Source organism: Rosa chinensis, chromosome 4 (assembly GCF_002994745.2).
Source record: "Rosa chinensis cultivar Old Blush chromosome 4, RchiOBHm-V2, whole genome shotgun sequence".
NCBI classification, from domain to species: domain Eukaryota; kingdom Viridiplantae; phylum Streptophyta; class Magnoliopsida; order Rosales; family Rosaceae; genus Rosa; species Rosa chinensis.
In genome coordinates, this window is record NC_037091.1 from 39819689 (window position 1) to 39838670 (window position 18982).

Consider the following 18982-nt stretch of genomic DNA (forward strand, 5'->3'; position numbering starts at 1 on the left):
TCCCCATTGTCATTAAGAAGATCATGGTGGCGGGTTTCTTGCTCTACTTCCTTATGGTGTGTTTCTGGTTTTGTCACTCTATAAGGGTGGTTCTTTTGCACCCTACTAATAGCGGGTTGGCTTCCCTTTGCATCCTTGGTCTTGTTATGATGTTGTTGGTGGTTGGGCTTGAGTTCTCTATGGCAATTGGTGACTTCACGAGTAGACTAGAATTTTCACTTTTAGATTTATTGTACTTTCCTATTTCCTAAAATACTTGCACAATTCCATCAATCAATACACCATTTTATGACTAAATGAATTTATTTGAAATTGAAATATCAATGTCTTTCTAAATCGATGTCCCAAATTCCCAACAATTGCACTTAGTGAACCAAACAGAAAAAAGTTTTTTTTTTTTTTTTTTTAGGGGAAGACAACAAACTTTATTAAGTGAAACTAAGGAGTACATGGAGTGATGCAAACACATCGAAAGAAAGAGATAAAATATAATAAGATGCACAAGCGCATCTAATTTTGAAAAGTAACCAGGGTATGACTAAATGCCTTTCGGACATGATTAGAAGCCAAAAAGCCAAAAACTGCACTGAATATATCAATTCAGCAGCAAAACTGTAGTAGTAACCGTAACCAGGATCGTAACCGTAACTTGGGAGATACACCTCAAGAGAGTGAGGTGAGGCTCCCGAGAGGACGAAGGCGACCAAGGGTGTCAAAAACTTAGATGTTAGCAATCGAACTCTCAAGAACAAGAACCATGAAACCAAGTCTCGAACCCAAAATTGAACTAGAGCTTGGATTAAGCAACAACAACCACCTGGGTCCCAAACACGAGCCCAAGAGTGTGTAGGCCTAGGGAAAGCCCACACACACCCTGAAAGGTCCAACATGTAGACCTAGGCCCACAGAGAAATACTATGGGCACCCAGACCACGTCGATCGGTTTCCCTAGCCCTTCGCCGGCACCACCCGGCCATTGCTGCCAGTACACCAGAGCATGAGGGCAAGGAACAGTCACCACTAGAGGAAACATAGGTGCGAAGGAAGAAAACGGCGCTCTGAAGACCACTATCCCAAATCAACCTTGCAACTCGGATCAGACCCCTATACCAACCAGATTCCTTCAGCCCCTGCGATCGGATGTCATCCCAACCTCCACCGTCACCGACTGCCACCATCAAGCCTACCCGGTCCCTATCGCATCCACTTCTCCATCCCTGCAAAAGAGACGAACTAGATCCAGGATCCCAAAATCGGATTTTCTCCCACAAACCCACTTTGGAGAAGCACCTCCTCTGGTGAGAATCCCTCGAGCAGACTCCCCATGAGCACTGCTGTATAGTTTAGAATGGCAGTCCATCAAGAACCGGGTGCCACAACCCAACGGTTGAACATAGGATACATACAACCTCAAGGAGGACGACAAACAGGCTTCACGAGGGGAATCATCGGAGGCCAAAGATCTTGACGAGCAAAACCCTAGAACTAGGGTTTGCCGCCGCCAGTAGAGAGAGAAGATAAGAGCTCTCATAAGTAAATAGAAAAAAGTTTCATTTTGCAATTCCCTTCTTTTTTTAATTTTTTTATTTTTAAATCAAATAATAGATTTCATTAATCCCAAGGCCCAACCGAGACATATAATAATTTACACTTGCACCCTACATCAGTGGCCAACTAATTTAGAAATAACTAGTATCGTCCACTAGAACATTGATGCTCACTTATTTAGTAAGCCTATAAGATTATGACAAGTCCTCTCACACAAAATTATAACTTAAAATGAGAATCTCATTGCAAATGCACTCAATTGTGATACTCTAGAATTCTTTAACTAAATGTAAAAACACTGCATATAATGTAGGCTAAAAACTACCATAATCATTAGGCCTAAAACCCCCTGGGTAGCCCACTTCCATTTGGGACAACAATTAGGCTTGATAGACAAAACCCTAGCCCTAGCAAAGTCAACCACCCAGAAAGCCCAAGCATGAGCAGCAACATCTAGCAAATCATCGACCATAGTCTGGTGGCCTAAACCACCTACAAACCATCATCACCAATGTAAATCTAATGATACTCATCTCCCCATAGTTGTAGTAATGTACCTCCACTGCACAACACTGCCATCATAGTACCAAGGAGTTTTGAACAAGACCAGTCCAGCAAGCTTCCAAACATAAAAAGTGGTCTAAACCAGATCATTGAAAGAGAACCTTCTCCATCTTGACACCATCCTAGAAGCTTCATAAAAGTAGAACCTAAGCCAATTGTCACTAAACCTGGTCCGAACCAGGCTAGTAAATGCATAACTGCACACAGACTTGTCCTTCTCCAATCATATAACATCACCGGGTCTTTGTGCCCACCCTTGATGCTCACTAGAGGGATCTAAGAGCAACTCCAAAAACTTCTCCATATTTTAATTTAGGACAAAATACTGTTTACTCCCTATACTTATAGGGTCTCGACGTTTCAATCCCTGACGTTTCAATTTCACCTAAAAAGTCCCTGAACTTTCCAATTTCACCAAAAAAGTCTCTGTCGTCAATTTTCCGTTAAAAAGTCTGTTATCTTGCTGACGTGACACTATTTCAATAGTAAAATGACTATTTTACCCTTTCTTACCCAAAAAAAAAAACAAAAACAAAAATTTACTATCTTTTCTCTTTTTTCTTTTTTAACTCTTTTTTCTCTATTTTTTTAATTTATTCTTTGTTTTTTTTTCCTACTCTATTTTTTAACTCTCTTTTCTCTTTTTTTTTATTCGTTCTCTCTTTTTTTTAACCCTCTTTTCTCTCTTTTTTTAATTTGTTCTCTTTTTTTCCCTACTCTTTTTTCTCTTTTTCTCTTTTTTTTTTTCAAACTTTTTTCCTCTTTTTTTATTTGTTCTCTCTTTTGTTTTATTATTATTATTATTATTTCTTTCTCTTTTCTGTTGACCTCTTCTTCCTCTTCCTCCTCTCTGCTCTTCTGCCTTCTTTTCCTCCTCCCTGATCGCAGCTCCAGTTTTCGGCGAGCATCACCACCTCTCCTAATCACCGTTGGCGTGCCCGCCACTTCAAGCAAGTGCTGGCCATTCCACCATCCATCCATCATCCCCGTGATGCCAGCAAGCATCACCACCTCTCCTAATCACCCCTCTCCATACAGCGGTTCCAAACCAAATCGGAGCACACCCAAATCAAATCAATTCACCTTCCACCTCCCTTTCTTCGGTGCCAAAACTGTTCAAACATTTCTCTCTAAAGGAAAACTCAAATATCTTATCCTCTTCGAAATCTCTATTAGCTCATCATCTCAGCAAACCAACACCAAAGAAACGTTATTAACGTCGAGACTTCTGATATAGCTCCGACACCACGAAGGGGCCGGAATCTGAAGGGAAGAGAACCCGACTATTCCAGTTTCCAGGCGTGGGCCGAAAACTGGAGCTGCGATCAGGGAGGAGGAAAAGAAGGCCGAAGAGCAGAGAGGAGGAAGAGGAAGAAGAGGTAAATAGAAAAGAGAAAGAAATATATATAAAAGAAAAGAGAGAACCAATAAAAAAAAAGAGAAAAGAGGGTTAAAAAAAAAGTGAGAACAAATTAAAAAAAAAAGAGAAAAGAGAGTTTAAAAAAAAAAAAAAAAAGAGAGTTAAAAAAAAAAGAGAACAAATTAAAAAGAAAAGAGAGTAAAAAAAAAAAAGAGTAGGAAAAAAAACAGAGATCAAATTAAAAAATATAGAAAAAAAGTTTAAAAAAGTAGGAATAAAAAAGAACAAATTAAAAAAATAGAGAAAAAGAGAAGAGAGTTTTTTTTTTTGGGGTCAGTAAGGGTAAAATAGTCATTTTACTGTTGAAATAGTGCCACGTCAGCAAGATAACGGACTTTTTAACGGAAAATTAACGGCAGGGACTTTTTTGGTGAAATTGGAAAGTTCAGGGACTTTTTAGGTGAAATTGAAACGTCAGGGACTGAAACGTCGAGACCATATAAGTATAGGGAGTAAACAGTATTTTGTTCTTTAATTTTTCTCTATTTTAGAGAAAAATGAGCATCTTTTCCTCTAACAGATTCCCTATAACTATCCCCATGTTAGGGATAGTGAGGAAAGAGAAAATCAAATTTCCTAAATTTACAGTAATCTCTAAAATTTTGAGGAAGAATTAAAGAGATTTTAGAGATTGCTGTAAAATAGGGAATCTATTAGAGTTGGACAAGAAAAATAGGGAATATGTTGGAGTTGCTCTAATATCATCAAATAGTGGAGACGCTACTAGAGAAGGCTTGAAGATCCATATGGCAGGGAAACCATCCCGAGAATTCTATGTGAAGGCCAAAGTCTTCTTGTGTGCTTTGCCTTGCATTGGCCAATTCAATTGTAGAGGATGAGATTGCTACCATCTTAGAGGATCGGCTTTGAAGTCCTAACCTATAACGGTTAGGGTTTGTGAAGTGCAGCTGAGCTCTCATTATTATTTTTTAATTGTTTACAATTCCCTTCTTTGAATAAGAAAGGAACTATATATACTAGTCTTATCACAGTAATATACTAACCTTAAACAAAAAATATTAAATAAAAAAAAAATTAAGATATACATGGCCCTTCTAATAAATGATATATATTTTTTTAATATTGGAATACTTGTCGGTATCTCGATCATTTAGTTTTTAGGTTTGCATGAGTAGATCGGTTTTGCAAATTTTCAGCTAAATCAAATCGTTAAAGCATCCATAATTGTCATTTATCATTATCAACAAGAACTGTTTAGGTTGGACAGATTTTGGTACGTCCATTGTAATGATCAAGTTGAGTACCGTAACGATTTTCAATTTGGTCACAACTTTACCAAAGTGATTTACTCATGGAGACCAAAAATACTGAACGGTTGAGATATCGAGATGTACAATTGAAATGACCAGAAAAATGAATCCCTTACTAGATAGAAGGACTGTTACACACACACACACATCCTATCCAGAATGAGGCCTCACTATGAAATTAACTTGTGAGGTTGAAGTTTAGGATCACTTTTTGATCTCATATCCTCATCTTGACCGTTCAATTTTTAGGTACTAATGTATAGATCATCTTTGCAAATTTTTAGCCAGATCATCTTTGCAAATTTTTAGCCAATTAGATGATCTTTAAGGTATCTAACTCACTTAAACCAATGGACGAACTGAATCTGTCTACCCTGAATCGTACTAGTTTTAAGGCAGTTATCAATGCCTTAACGACCATCAATTTGGCTGAAATTTTACAGAAATGATCTATACATTAGTACTTAAAAACTGAATGGTCGAGATATGAATATGAGACCGAAAAGTGACCTTAAACTCCAACCTCACACGTTAATTTCAGATTGAGGCCTCACTCTGGATAGGATATGTGTGTGTGTGTGTGTGTGTGTGTGTGTGTATGGATTAAATACTCGTTACTCCTCATACTTTTCCCTGAAAAACAGTTTGGTCCATCGCCTTTTAAATTAAACTAAATAGTCCTTATTCTCTCTAATTCTCATATAACAAGTCCAAAATGATCCGAAATGACTATTATGCCCCTCATTTTCTATTTTTATTTTTTTCTCTATTTTTTTATTTTATTTTTCTCCCCTTTTTTATACGCTCTCTCCCTCTCTCCTGGCCACACGGTCTCTCTCTCTCCCTCCCTCAACCTCTCTTCTTCTCTTCCTCTGCCATCACCAAAGACCACCACTTTCGGCCACCATCTCACAGCGCCACCATCACCAGTCGAATCCAGACCATTTTTATCAAAATGAAGCCTCTGAAAACCTAGAGAGAGAAACAAAGCGACGACGCAAACACTCAGATCCAGAAGAGAGAGAGAGAGAGAGAGAGAGAGAGAGAGAGAGAGAGAGAAGAGCTATGGCAGACGACGAGCAACCGATCGTGACCGGGAGGCGCCGGAGCAGAGGCGTCGGCGTGGTCCAACTCCCTAGAGCGACTCCGAGCTCTCCGGCAAGGCGGCCGTTGCTCTGAAAACTCCGACGACCGGTTCCAGATCAAGATGGAGAAGCCGATCTACGACACGGTCGACGAGGACAAGTACGACGCCATCATCGCCAAGCGGGCTTCCGACATCGTCGGATGAATCAGACGACGATTTGAGGCCCAAGAGGAGGAATATGGTGGAGAAGAAGGAGAAGGAGAAGGAGCAGCGACCCAAAAAGCCCAATTCATCGCTTACGGCGGTGGCGGCGATGATGGGGAAGTAGAGGTTTTCGTCGATGTTCACAATGTCGGTGTTTAATAAAAAAAGGGATGGTGACAAGGCCAAAGGATTGTCTTGTGACAGCATTGTGGATGATGTGATTGCCGAGTTTGCGCCGGATGAGGCTGATAGAGAGAGACGGAGGAGGGCACAGCTGGCGAGGAGTTTAGTTCCGATTACCGGAGTTAAGAGTGAGAGAGTGAGAGAGTGAGAGAGGTGGTGCATGTCGATGGTGAGGCTTGGGCTTGGGCTTGGGTTGGATTTGGGTGCTAGATCGATTGGAGGTGGCGGCGTGATGAAATGGTGGCCGGAGATGGTGTTCTCTGGTGATTGTAGAGGGAAGAAGAAGAGAGAGGGAGCGAGAAGTCAGGGGAGAGAGAGAAGGACGTGCGGCTGAGAAGAGAGAAAGGGAGAGTTTAGGTTTTTGGTGAGATGGTGGCCGGAAGTGGTGGTCTCCGGTGATGGCAGAGGAAGAGATGAAGAAGAGAGGTCGAGGGAGAGAGAGAGACCGTGAGGCCAGGAGAGAGGGAGAGAGAGAGAGAGAGAGAGAGAGAGAGAGAGAGAGAGAGAGAGAGAGAGAGAGAGAGTATAAAAAAAGGGAGAAAAATTAAAAAAATAGAGAAAAAATAAAAATAATAATAAAAATAGAAAATGAGGGGCATAATAGTCATTTCGGATCATTTTGGACCTGTTATATGAGAATTAGAGAGAATAAGGACTATTCAATTTAATTTAAAAGGTGAGGGACCAAACTGTTTTTCAAGGAAAAGTATGAGGAGTAACAAGTATTTAATCATATACATATATATATATATATATATATATATATATATATCCCAGGAACAGAGGTCTGTTCCTTAGGTATGGAACTGATTTCCATATTTTTGAACACTTTTTGATAACATATTCAGATCTTAACCGTCCAGTTTTTAGGTCTTAATGTATAGATCACATCTACAAAATTTCAGCCAAATTGATGATCGTTAAGGCATCCAATACTACAATTTATCATTATAAACAAAAACGGTTTAGGTTCGACAAATTCGGTTCGTTCATTGATTTAATCGAGTTCGATACCTTAACGATCATCAAATTGGCTGAAAATTTGCATAAGTGATCTATACATTAGGATCTAAAAATTGAACAGTTAAGATGTGAATATGTGATCGAAAAATGGTCAAAATATGGAAATCCGTTCCTTAGCGAATTCATATATATATATATACAAAACCGTTCGAGAGCAGACGTCCGCAACCCAGAAAAAGTACGGACGTCGCTCCTCAGGCCTCGATCAAGCAACGACGGCGGCACATCTGTTGCCGGATGGAACCAGGCCATGACGTAGAGCAGTTCAGAAGCGGTTGGAGTCGTCGACGAAGGGTTCGACGTCGAGCTAAATGGGCTTCCATTATTTCCGGCAAGCTTACTGCACACCGCTGAGTTTCCGATCACCTTCGCCTTCACCCCTTGCTCGAGGCCGTTCAGGATGTTCAGAGAGTGCATAAGGCACCTACAGCACAGTGATCGCCGCCTTCCCGACGCTGGAGGAGAGACGTCCGCTCTCGATCTGGCATATATATATAGGGAGGATCACGAGTGGACCTCCTTAAACTTGAAAAGTGAGGAGGTTTTTATTTCTAAGCTGTATTTTAATAATTACAACCACTCATTCTCTAGTTACCTATATACATATGAATCCCACAAAAAATTAGTTAAATCGGATAACATTTAACAATTTGATTAGCACAATGTTCGTTTTAATTTTATCTAACGGATTACATTTGTTTATAGAATTTTAAATGACCAAATGATTATGGATTTGGTTGATTTTTTGTAAACATCTTTCTTGCATAGGATTAGGATTAACGGATGAGATTATTGAATTATGTCACATACTTGTGTAAAATAACAAAAATCCTCAAATTCTTAAAGTAAGGAGGTCCTCTCTAGAATGAGCGCGCGCGCACACACACACACACATACAAAAATGTTCTGAAGAGGACGCCCGCACTGTCGCTAAAGTGCGGGGAAGACGTCGACACTGCAGCTCTGCTCAGGCTGTGACGGCGCAGCGCAGCTTGTAGGACGGAGGCCAGGGGTCTGATGGACCAGTCTGTAGTCGGGTGGAGTCGCCGGCGACGAGGTTGCAGCGCTGCCCAGAACCTTGCAGTTGCAGGTGAGGTCGCTGCCCAGAATCCTTCAACCTCGATCTCCTCTGACCTTGATCGCTGCCTAGAAGTGGTTTGGGATGCCTCCGGCCTCCGTCATGCAAGCCCCGCGTCGTCGGCTAAAATGCTGCAGAACCTGCCTGTATATATATATATATGTGTGTGTGTGTGTGTGTGTGTGTGTGTGTGTGTGTGTGTGATGTAAATTAATTAACTGTTATGGAAATGGCCTATACTGTGATGTCCAATTCGTGCTGCTTGATCTTTTCGACACGTTCTTTGCCTCCACCTAACCAATGTCTTTGATTCCTACCCTCATTTTTTTTCTCTACGACGCAACATTTTGTTTACTCTAGCTAGCCATAATATATAAACTAATTAAATGATATTATGATAATTAATGATAACCCTAATGACATTGATAATCATGCTTTGCAAATTATAAACGATAAAGTGCAGTCCATCGTGCTATTATATTTTCTTAATAAATTGAGTTTGCTTAGGCTTAGTTTGGGATTGATGTGTTGTGAGAAGAAGCACTTTCGAAGTTGCTGTGAGAGGAAGCACTTCCGAACTTGCTGTGAGAGGAAGCAGCTGAGGTGTTTGGTAAACTGTTTTTAAAAGTGCTGTGAGAGCGAAAAGCAATTTCTAGGTGTTTGGTAAGTTGAAGACAAAAGTGCTTTAGTTGGGTATAATTACCAAAATGGTCATGCGTGCTACGGTATGCTACTAAAATACATAATTTTATTTTTTGATTATATAACCATACCAAATAAAAAATTTCTCATGTATTATCCTTGTATCTTTGCTTGGACTAAATAAAAGATTTACTTTAAACCCTTCAATATGCATATTATGTTTTACTATTACACAAAATAAGTCAGAATATTTAGATTAATTTCCCGACCATAGTTCAACGGAAACCATTAAATTCACTTGAAATTTGCAACTAAATGTTAATTAAGTAGTGCAATTGTATTTCTTAAAATCTCTATTTCTTGTCTTCCCGAACCATCTCCTTCATGTTTATTATCCTCCCTGAACAATGTCTACATTGGAAAAGGATCCTGCTAGGTAAATTGCCTCCCTGATTGCCAAGGCCTTAGCTGCCATTGGCAAAGGGGCTAACAATTGCACTACTCTTCCAGCAAGCAAGGAAGCAATAAGAAGTTTTCTCCTCCTTACTATCAGATACCGAACAAAGCAAGGAACAAGCAATTCACAGCAAAATATGTGAAAGGGAGAAATCTGTGGTATACAGAATGCAAGTAGAGACTTGGAAGCTAAAGAAAACTTGTTATAAGGAAAAATGTGGTGAAATTCATATGATAATGAACTCATACACAAAATTTGGCAATGCTGCCTTATAAATGACTCCCTTCTCCACCATATTCTGAGCGCTACAAGCTAAAACAGTTCCTCATCCTACATTGAATCACCAAAGTAAAAAGCACATAGAGAACAATAACAATGCCTAAACGGCTGAACGCTTTCACCAATGGAGTTTCATAAAATTTAGAGTACATGAAGCAGTAGAGCAGAACACACTCACAATGCCCTCTACAAAACTAATGCTTTGGAGCCTCTAAATTACTCAAGTATTTCTTCAAAACATCCATATCAACCCAAAATCAGCCCCATTTGAACCGATGGGTTGGCAAACCGGCAGGCCAAATCTGGAGCTTAATCAACGCCGCTAGCACCACACCAGTGTGAGGACATATAAACATGCCAGTAGAATCCACTTGCGCCATTGGCATCCATCAACTCCTCCTCGGTCACCTCCTCCATAATCCCATCCAACTTCTTCAGCGCATACATAGCTCTGTCAATCCAAACAGGATCCCCAATCTGAATTTCAAAGAAGTATGACTGTTACCTTTTGCCCCCAAACTAGTGAACTGAATAACCTTAATAATTCCTAGGAAGCAAAATATTTCTGATTATTTACTTACAAAATACGTTTGTCATTGTTTTATGTTATTATATGTTTGTTATTAAGTACATCAACCTTGTAGAAAGAATTGTAGATTGTCTAATGAGAACAATAATTCTGAGACTTTTATGACCTAACTTGTAAAGACTTTATAGCTTTTATGTTCTGGTAATCACATTCAAAGTCATCAATGCATAATAGATCTATTTCAAGGATGAGTACATCTTGCTCTTCATTTGTCATCCAAATATTGGACTCAAATGGACCCATAAAGTTTCAACTCAAACCATAAACCTACACGAATCATACACCAGAAGAACGTAGCAACATGTGAAAGCTAAAATCATGGGAGCTTTACAAGAGTCTCTAGAGGGTTACAGTCATTGCCAGAAACTTGGCGAATACCAGTGATGCATCCCAAACCGTAGTTCCTAGATGCTTTGAATTAGGATCCTGCAGAAGATGGTACAAACTTGCTACAATCAGGGAAGAAACTATTACAATATATAGGATTAAAGAAAAACTAAAGTTGATAATGGCTAACTCATGCAACCGATACAGGATGCCTACTTAGCCTAGTAGGTATGCTGTAGTTTATTATTAGCCATGGTAATGCAATAAACATGTACAGGTAGATTGGTAAACAGATCAAATTAATAAGAATTTTAGGTCCATTAATCTACCACCACCATATACTGAATCATACATATCTCTCTACTTTGCAAATATTAGAAGAATCTACATTAAGTGCTCTTCATCACTTCTGATTCTAAAATCTTTCCTAACGTAAATACTTATAACCCAAAAACAAGCAAACGATCAAAACCTGAATGAACTGCAACTCATGCCCCAAAACTTCCAAATCCATTATAAATGTGCTAGGCGAGTTCAACCTGCAACAACACATACAAACAGTTTCAATAAAACAATCTTTATACAGAGGAAAGCTCTTCGTAACCCAAAATGCATAAAAAATAAATGAAATAGAATTGGACAGAGAAAACCAGTTTGGAAGTCGAAGTGATGAAAAGGAAGGAGCTTACCTGAAACTGAAATGGGTGACCTTTCAAGAGTTTGCAGTGTTCACTCTCTGCCAAACTCTACATATAATTGGAGTGACTGCATAACTAAAGAGGTTTAAACCTTTATACTTCATATCCCAAATTAAGGAAGGAACAAACTTCAATAATGCTTAAAAGCACAAACCCAACTCACAAAACAATACCAATTACATGAGCACGAATATGAAATCGAAAAAAAAGATTGAACCTGAGAGTATGGTGAGGAGAGCAAGATTGAACCTTTCAGTGGTGGGAGTAGCGATTATGTGGGAGTGCCGCAGCTGCTTCAGTGTCTGCAGGAGACTCCGGTGCCGCCGTTTTTGTGCAAAGACATTTGATTTGGTGGACGACCCGTCGCTGGATTTGATCATATCGTGGGGTTCTACTGGAAGAAGCTTCGTGGTTTGGGACCCTGTGGAGTTTGCGAGGCTTGTCTTGCCCCGGAATTTCAAGCACAACAATTTGCAAAGAGAGAAGGAGGAGAAGTTCGATGAGCAACAGATGTTGCAATGTAGTTTTGACGGCAAAGAGGGGATGAAGATCAAAGTTGAACCCTATTTGTTTCAATGTAATTTTCCGGAAAGGAGGACAAAATTGGTAGTTTAACAAATTTCATTAAGTTTCTACTATTGCTCCGTGTTTTTCCCCAAAGCAGCTCCAAAAGCAACCAATTGGTAGCTTCTCAAAATCAGCTGTGAGGAGAAGCTATTTGGACCTAAAGCTGCTTTTGAAAATTTTACCAAACACTCTAGGGTAGACCCAAAAGCAGAAGCAGTTCAGGAATCAATGCCAAACTGAGCCTTACTCTTTTGTTGGTGGTAGTCATGAACTCATGATGTTGCTCATGATCGACCAGATGATGAGCAAATTCTAGAACTTGCTTTTGGCATAAAAAATTTAAATAGTAGAACATAATTTTCACCAACAGGTTACAGGATAACATTTTTTAGTACATCTTCTTACCGGTTTTGCTGGCTGCGTACGTATTGATTTTATGCATAATATTGTAGTAAACATTATTGTATTCATGCATGTATACATCTATTGTCAACTATATAACCAGTTCCCTTCTACCCTTTTCCTGGTGAGTTTGTTTGGGAATTGGGATCCTACTGGTAATGGTAGGTTTATCATTAAATCTGCCTCTGCCCTGCTGAATCAAAATATTGCAGCTCACGCTAAATCCAAATTAATACAGAAAATGTGGAAGCAGTCTTTACTCCTAAAGTTAAAGTGTTTGCTTGGCAGTTGCGCAGGAAGCGTTTACTCATTAGAGATCAAATCTTTACTAGACAAAATTTTGTTCGACTTTGCCCTCTCTGCAACAAGACAACTGAAACTCTAGACCATTTTTCCTTTTACTGTCCTGAAACTCACAAAATTTGGCTTTCTCTTTTCCCTCATCTACAAACTCAACACTGGCAGCGTTCTTTTATTGATTGGCTTGAATTCCTCTCTTCCATTTCCTCTACTGATTCTATTTCCTTTAATACAGCCTATTTTATCTGGAAAGCTAGAAATGATCTTATCTTCAGAAATATTATAATTAAGGAAAAATCAATAGCTTTTATTTAGAAAAATGGCAAACCCTAGCCTCTCCTTAACGACGTTCTCTCTTGCGATGATCCTAGCGCTGCTTCCGAGCTGCAATGAATACAGCGGCTCTGACAAACCAATCTCGGGACGCCTATGTCCCCTCCTTCTCGATGGTGTTTTGAATTCAGCAATGGTTGGATCGCCCTCTTGGGCTTGTTCCTCTCCATCTCAGCTTCTCTGGTCGTGGTGGGTTTTTGATGTCTCTTCCGAATCTTGGCGGTGACCAGATTTGAGTTTGCAACCAGGCATGCGATGCCCCGAACCCGGTCTCGAAGGTAGTAATGGTGTGGATTTTGGGCCACTGGAGTTTGATTGGCTCGAATCAGAGACTATTATGATGAATTGTGGCTCTGTGCTACCAATACGCGATGACACAATAGTGGTTGATGATCGCGGCGGAGAAGTTGTGTAGTTTTTGCTGGGATTGATGCTTTGGCGCCGCCGTGGCTGAGAACAAAATCTTTTGAGACTGATGACGGCGCAACAGTGATGCTGATGATGGCGGCGAAGAGCGACAGTTATGGGATGAGCACCAGATTTTGTTGCTGGTGTTTTTGGTGGCCATGTTGGAGACAGGGGTCTCTGGTGGTCCGACAAAGGCCACTTCAGAGTGTCTAGAGATGGGTGACCAGATCAATCTGGGCCTTCATGAGTTTGGGCTTAAGTGGGGCCCACTTCACCATACTATCAGGTTTGGGAGCCCTACTCATCTTTGAGACGGTTTTGTTGGGATCCAAATGGGCTAGTGGGCAATTGGGTCTTTTTTGGGCTCAATTCCAAGCCGAGCTCTTGGTCGGGCTTGGGGCAGTGAAGATGCATTCTAGATGTGGCTCTTGGATCCAGGATAACCAACAGTTTATTATACCCATACTTTAGTTAGTTTTTTATTACTAGCCTATTACTAGGTGTCTTGATCATAGTTGAATAGGCTCACTTTCGAATGAATGGTCATATCCTATATATCACCGTAGTGTTTCTTCACTACAACTTCTTGTCTATCTGTATATGGTAGCGGAAGGATATGTAATGGTTAATATGGTTACCCTTATATTAATGAATCTTTATAATGCTTTTACTAAAAAAGAAAAGATTTTCTCTCCAACAAAAATTCTTTACACTGCTGCTTCTTGTTTCCAGAGCTATCTCCAATTAAAACCCAAGTCGGTCAAGAAGAAGTCTTCTTCTCATTTAATTAAATGGTCCCCTCTCCGTCAAGATTGTCTTAAACTCAATTTTGATGTTTCTATTATCTCATCTTCCAGTGCAGCAGGAGGCTTTGTCATTATAAATGCTAAGGGTCTTCCCGTTTTAGCGGTTTCTACTTCTCTTCCTTCAGTGGAAATTTTAATCTTGAAGGGCCTCTCCCTTAGAGCTGGGTTACCGATTACATGCAGCTTTGATCCACAGTTTTCAGTCTTTGGACATTGAAGGCGATTCCAAAATCCTCATTGATGCCTTGGACAACAAAATTCAAACTCCCTGGCGTGTTAAATCTATCATCCATGATATCCAGTACCTAGCACAATATCTTCTGATCCGCTCTATTCGTCATGTTGATCGAGAAGCCAACTTCTTAGCAGATGCTCTAGCCAAGTTTGGACATAACTCTCATGCTCAGGCGTGGGCTAATTCTCTTCAGTTGGCAGCTAGTCATGCTTTCCTCTTTGATTCTTTAGGTGTAGGTTGTCTTAGAGGTTCCAGGTTGTAATTTTCTTTTAATTTTTAGGAAAAAAAAAATTATATAATTCTTGATGAGTAAAATTAATTTTCTAATTACTGGAATACCTTTACTATTAACCCGGGATGGTTAGGTGTGATGCCCCGGAAATTCGTATTTATTTTCCGGAATCTAATTTATGGTTATTGGACGGTTTCGTGACTCGTGGACGAAGTGGAAGTGTGGATTTTTTTGGGGGTGGGGGGTTTCAAGGTTGACTTTTGATACGTTAGGATTCTCTAAAAACTTCCTTCATGAAAGTTGTAGAGCGCATTGATACGAGTTTGTGGATATGTGGAACACGGAAATCGAAGTTCGTATGAGAAAGTTATGAGCGTTTGAAAATTTGGAAAGTTATATATATTGGGGTTTCCGTTTTCAGAAATTTCCATTTTTATTTTAAGAAATTTCCAAAATCAGAAACTCAGAAACTTTCCGTTCTCTCTCCTCACCTGTGACTGACCCGACCCGGATCCGGTTTTCCGACTCGGCCGGAACTCGCAGCTCCGGCGACCTCTACCGGTGAAACTTTTCAGACCGACTCGCCTCCTTATTCAGCTCCTCCCTGTGGTGGCCTCTACAGGCGATTCTCCTCCACAGCGGCGCTGCAAGGCGGCAAAGTTTGAGGTATTAGGACCCGATCGGAAATCCTTGCTCCGGCGGCATCATGGCTTCAAGTTTTCTTGGTTGAATTCGTACGAGTCTCCTTGATTGATCTGTGGTGTTTGTTTGGATCTATTCACATCATAATCGAATCAACTTAAGGTGAACAGTTCACGGCGGTGTGTGGCGGCGATAGGCAACACTCTAAGCCAAGTTGGCTTGAACCCCAAGTATTAAAGTTGATCTATTTGATGTTCTTGACATTTTGGACGGTTAGATTAAGCTAGTTTTGAGTTTTGGCCGGTGGTGGTTGTGGTAGTTGCACCACCGACTGTGGCGGAGTTTTGGCGGCCTTCCGGCATGTAATGGATAGTTTCTGGTTTTATAGATCATCTACTCGTCGATACGAGCGTTTCGATATATAATACGAAATTTTTAGAGATCGTATGAATATATTGTGATTTTTACTGTTTCAGACCGTTTGATGATTCGATCCGTGAGGATTTGAGCGTCCGATAGACTTGTGATTTTGACATATCGATCGTATAAGTATTCCAGAGACATTGGGTGGTCTCGGATGTGGTTTCGCCTCAATTGGTGTCACTTTGGAAATTTTGGTTCGATTTAGGGTTTCGAACGTTATTCCTTGTGTTTCATTGACTGAATCAAGGTTGTACTTTTCTTAGGTACTTGACGAAGTATTCTTGGATGGTTAGTTGGTGGTTAGGCTGTTTTGTTCTGTATTGAAGACGCAGGGGGAATTTTGAGGTGAGTAATCTCACAATGTTCATTTACGAACGCAGTTACCATTATTATTTTGGCGTTAATTGTTTAACTGCAAACTATAGTTGATATTAGTAGGCATTCCTGAGTGAATGACTACGTATATATATATATTTACGTGAAATATATATATTCTTGTGAGTGATGTGTGATGAATAATATGCATGATTGTGTTCATATTATTGTTGAAGGCGATTTTTCAGGAAACAATATTGTGGAAAAAATGTTTTCTATTGTTTGAAAAGTATTGAGTTTGATATTACATTTTTGAGTTAGACGCGACTTATTTTAAATGTATTGGTCTTTGTACCAAGAGCCACAGATGGTGAGCAGGGATGGGGAAAGCCGAAGTTAGATTTTTGTAATGTTTTTAGGTCGGGTGCGACTTACTGATTAACGTTTGATTTTAAGACTAGACGGGATCTAAGAATCATATGTCACAGATGGTGACAGGTTGCATATGGTGACCTTAGCGTTTGATTCTAAAACCAGACAGGGTCTGAAAATCATATGTCACAGACGGTGACAGGTTGCAGATGGTGACCTTAATGTTTGATTTTAAGACCAGATGGTGTCTGAAATCATATGTCACAGATGGTGACAGATGGCAGATGGTGACCGAGGCAAGGAATTGGGGAATCACGCCTTTGGCCAGACGAGTGGCTACGTTCAGTTAGAGCTCTAGTCTGTCTGCCATTATAGCTTATGGGGGTAATGATCGAGGTTGTTGGAGACTCATAAGTATGTAGTTTAAAGGAGAGTTCCGAGAGTATTCTTCTTTTATTGTCTAGATGAGACTTGAATTGCTTCTTGATGGTTAAGTTAGCAAATAGAACATTGTCACAGCGGTGACTTAAGTTGCCCCTTCGGTGGAAAGGATATGGAATGTTAGAAGGAATCATAGTTGCATTGTTTCCTTAAGTTGATTTGTGTGAGTTGTTGATTGATGTTCATGAGTTACTCATACGAGCTTTCATAAGCTTACCGGGTTTGTTGTGCGGCAACCCGGTGCACTATTCAATAGTGTAGGGGTTAATTCTGCAGGTCAGGGAAATCATGGCTGAAGCTGAGGTAGCTTGTTGGCAGCAGAACGGGTAGGAAGCAAATTTTGTTGGCTTTGCCATTATTATGACTTCCGCTATGTATTAAGCTCTGAGGAGCATTTACGTTTTATTTCGTAATGACAATTTAATTCGTAAGCTTATGTAATATATGACTCTATGGAGCAGGTCAATATTGGAATTGTGGGTTCAGGGCATCAATATGTAATTGGTTTAAAGGGAAGATGTTTCCATGTATTTTGTATTGATGGCTGATTGAACGTTCACGCATGTATAATTATGAGATTATATATCGATTTTTATTTGTGTTAAAAATCTGGGGCGTGACATTAGGCTCGTAAAATTTCTTTCTCTTATTAAAATGTTAGGTTACTTCAGAAAATGACAGTGTAACTCTTTTAAGTATGAATTGCCGAAGTATTTATTCAGTTCATGGTTGGAACATATAGCTATAGTGATAACAATATTCTTACATTATCGTTTGGAAACTCTAATTATCTTTATTAATTTTTAGAATTTTTTGATTTGATCTTCGGAATGTCTACCCTTCAACTTAAACAATCATGCAGTTACATTTGATATTGACTTGATCAATGAAATAGACAAAAGTTGAAACCGTCATTCTTCATATTCTTTATTGGAGAATCAAAAAGTCTTATGGAACGTTAAGATAATTAGGTATTGATTGAGAAATTTGAATGATAAAGCTTATTTTGATATCATGTCATTACGGCTCACAAATGGTTATAAATATATATATGAAAGAATGAGCTAATAATGTAAAAATGCGTTGAATAATATTCATGCATGTATTACGTACACTATACGTCTATACGCAAGTCCGAATATATGGCAGTTGCAGGATAGATGCACTCTTCCTAGACAATATGCTAGCTGTTTTGTAGCGAGTGAGAAAAGATGGAAAGAGTACCAAGTGACCTAAATCAGAAGAGGGGAATCATTCGAACAAAAATGATTCCACTTTGATATTGCAGTAGTATTCATCTTTTACACTCTAGCCTTTTTATTTTTGTATCATCTTACCTAAACATGCATGGTGATGTTGGAATTATTAGGTTATCTGGTGTTTTTCTATGTGCTGTTACAACAGGATTAATAGCAAGGGAACGTACAATGAACGGGTTGTCGTGGAGGGATGAACTTGCTTGATGAAAAGGTTGATCGAAACCCTAAAAAAGTAGCTGATAAGTAGAATAAAGTAAAAGGGAAGTTATCTATATAATAGTCAAAATTCTTGGAGCAGTTGAACAGAAATCATGAACCTGTTCATACTTAATTGTTTGGTTGAGACTGGATCAGCAGCTTATGCTCAATCAACTAATTAAATAATTAAGTAATGCTCATCCATAATGGCATAATACAGATATATACTTGATAATATAAGACTTTGAGGCCAGGGTAGTTGTTAGTGAAGGTTCTAAACTGTTGATGAGGGACAAAATTCTGTGTCTCCTTCCTAATATTACTTAAATGCACGCAAACACACACACGCCAGACCAGACCGGACCACATTTTGGATTATTCAGCAACATTTAATTAATAATAATTAGAAGTGACTAGATCTGTTGTTTATGCAATGTACCCCAGCTGTATATATATTCCTAGTAATATAATTTTATGGACTAATTTCAGTTTACCCTCTTGAAGTTTGGGGTCGACATCTTGTTAGTCCTTGCAGTTTCAATTTAATCAGTAACACCCTTATACTTTTCAATTTCATCAACCGTGTCCAATTACTTGAGTTCTGTCTAAATTGGATGTTATATATTAAGGGTGGCTCAAATTGCCGAAACTGCCGCAACCGACCGGAAACCAGGCGAAC

General features: G+C 39.5%; 1 long non-coding RNA gene across 2 annotated transcripts; it reads right to left on the minus strand.

Moving 5' to 3' along the window:
• Positions 1 to 10682: 10682 nt before the first annotated feature.
• Positions 10683 to 11702, minus strand: LOC112196219. 2 transcript variants are annotated; one of them, XR_002935045.2, is made up of 4 exons: positions 11620 to 11702; positions 11362 to 11437; positions 11145 to 11211; positions 10683 to 10771 (listed from the first exon to the last, which is right to left on the minus strand). It is a non-coding gene; the product is annotated as an uncharacterized LOC112196219 (long non-coding RNA). The 2 variants fall into 2 exon arrangements; XR_005809495.1 differs by having other exon boundaries at positions 11588 to 11699.
• Positions 11703 to 18982: the final 7280 nt, after the last annotated feature.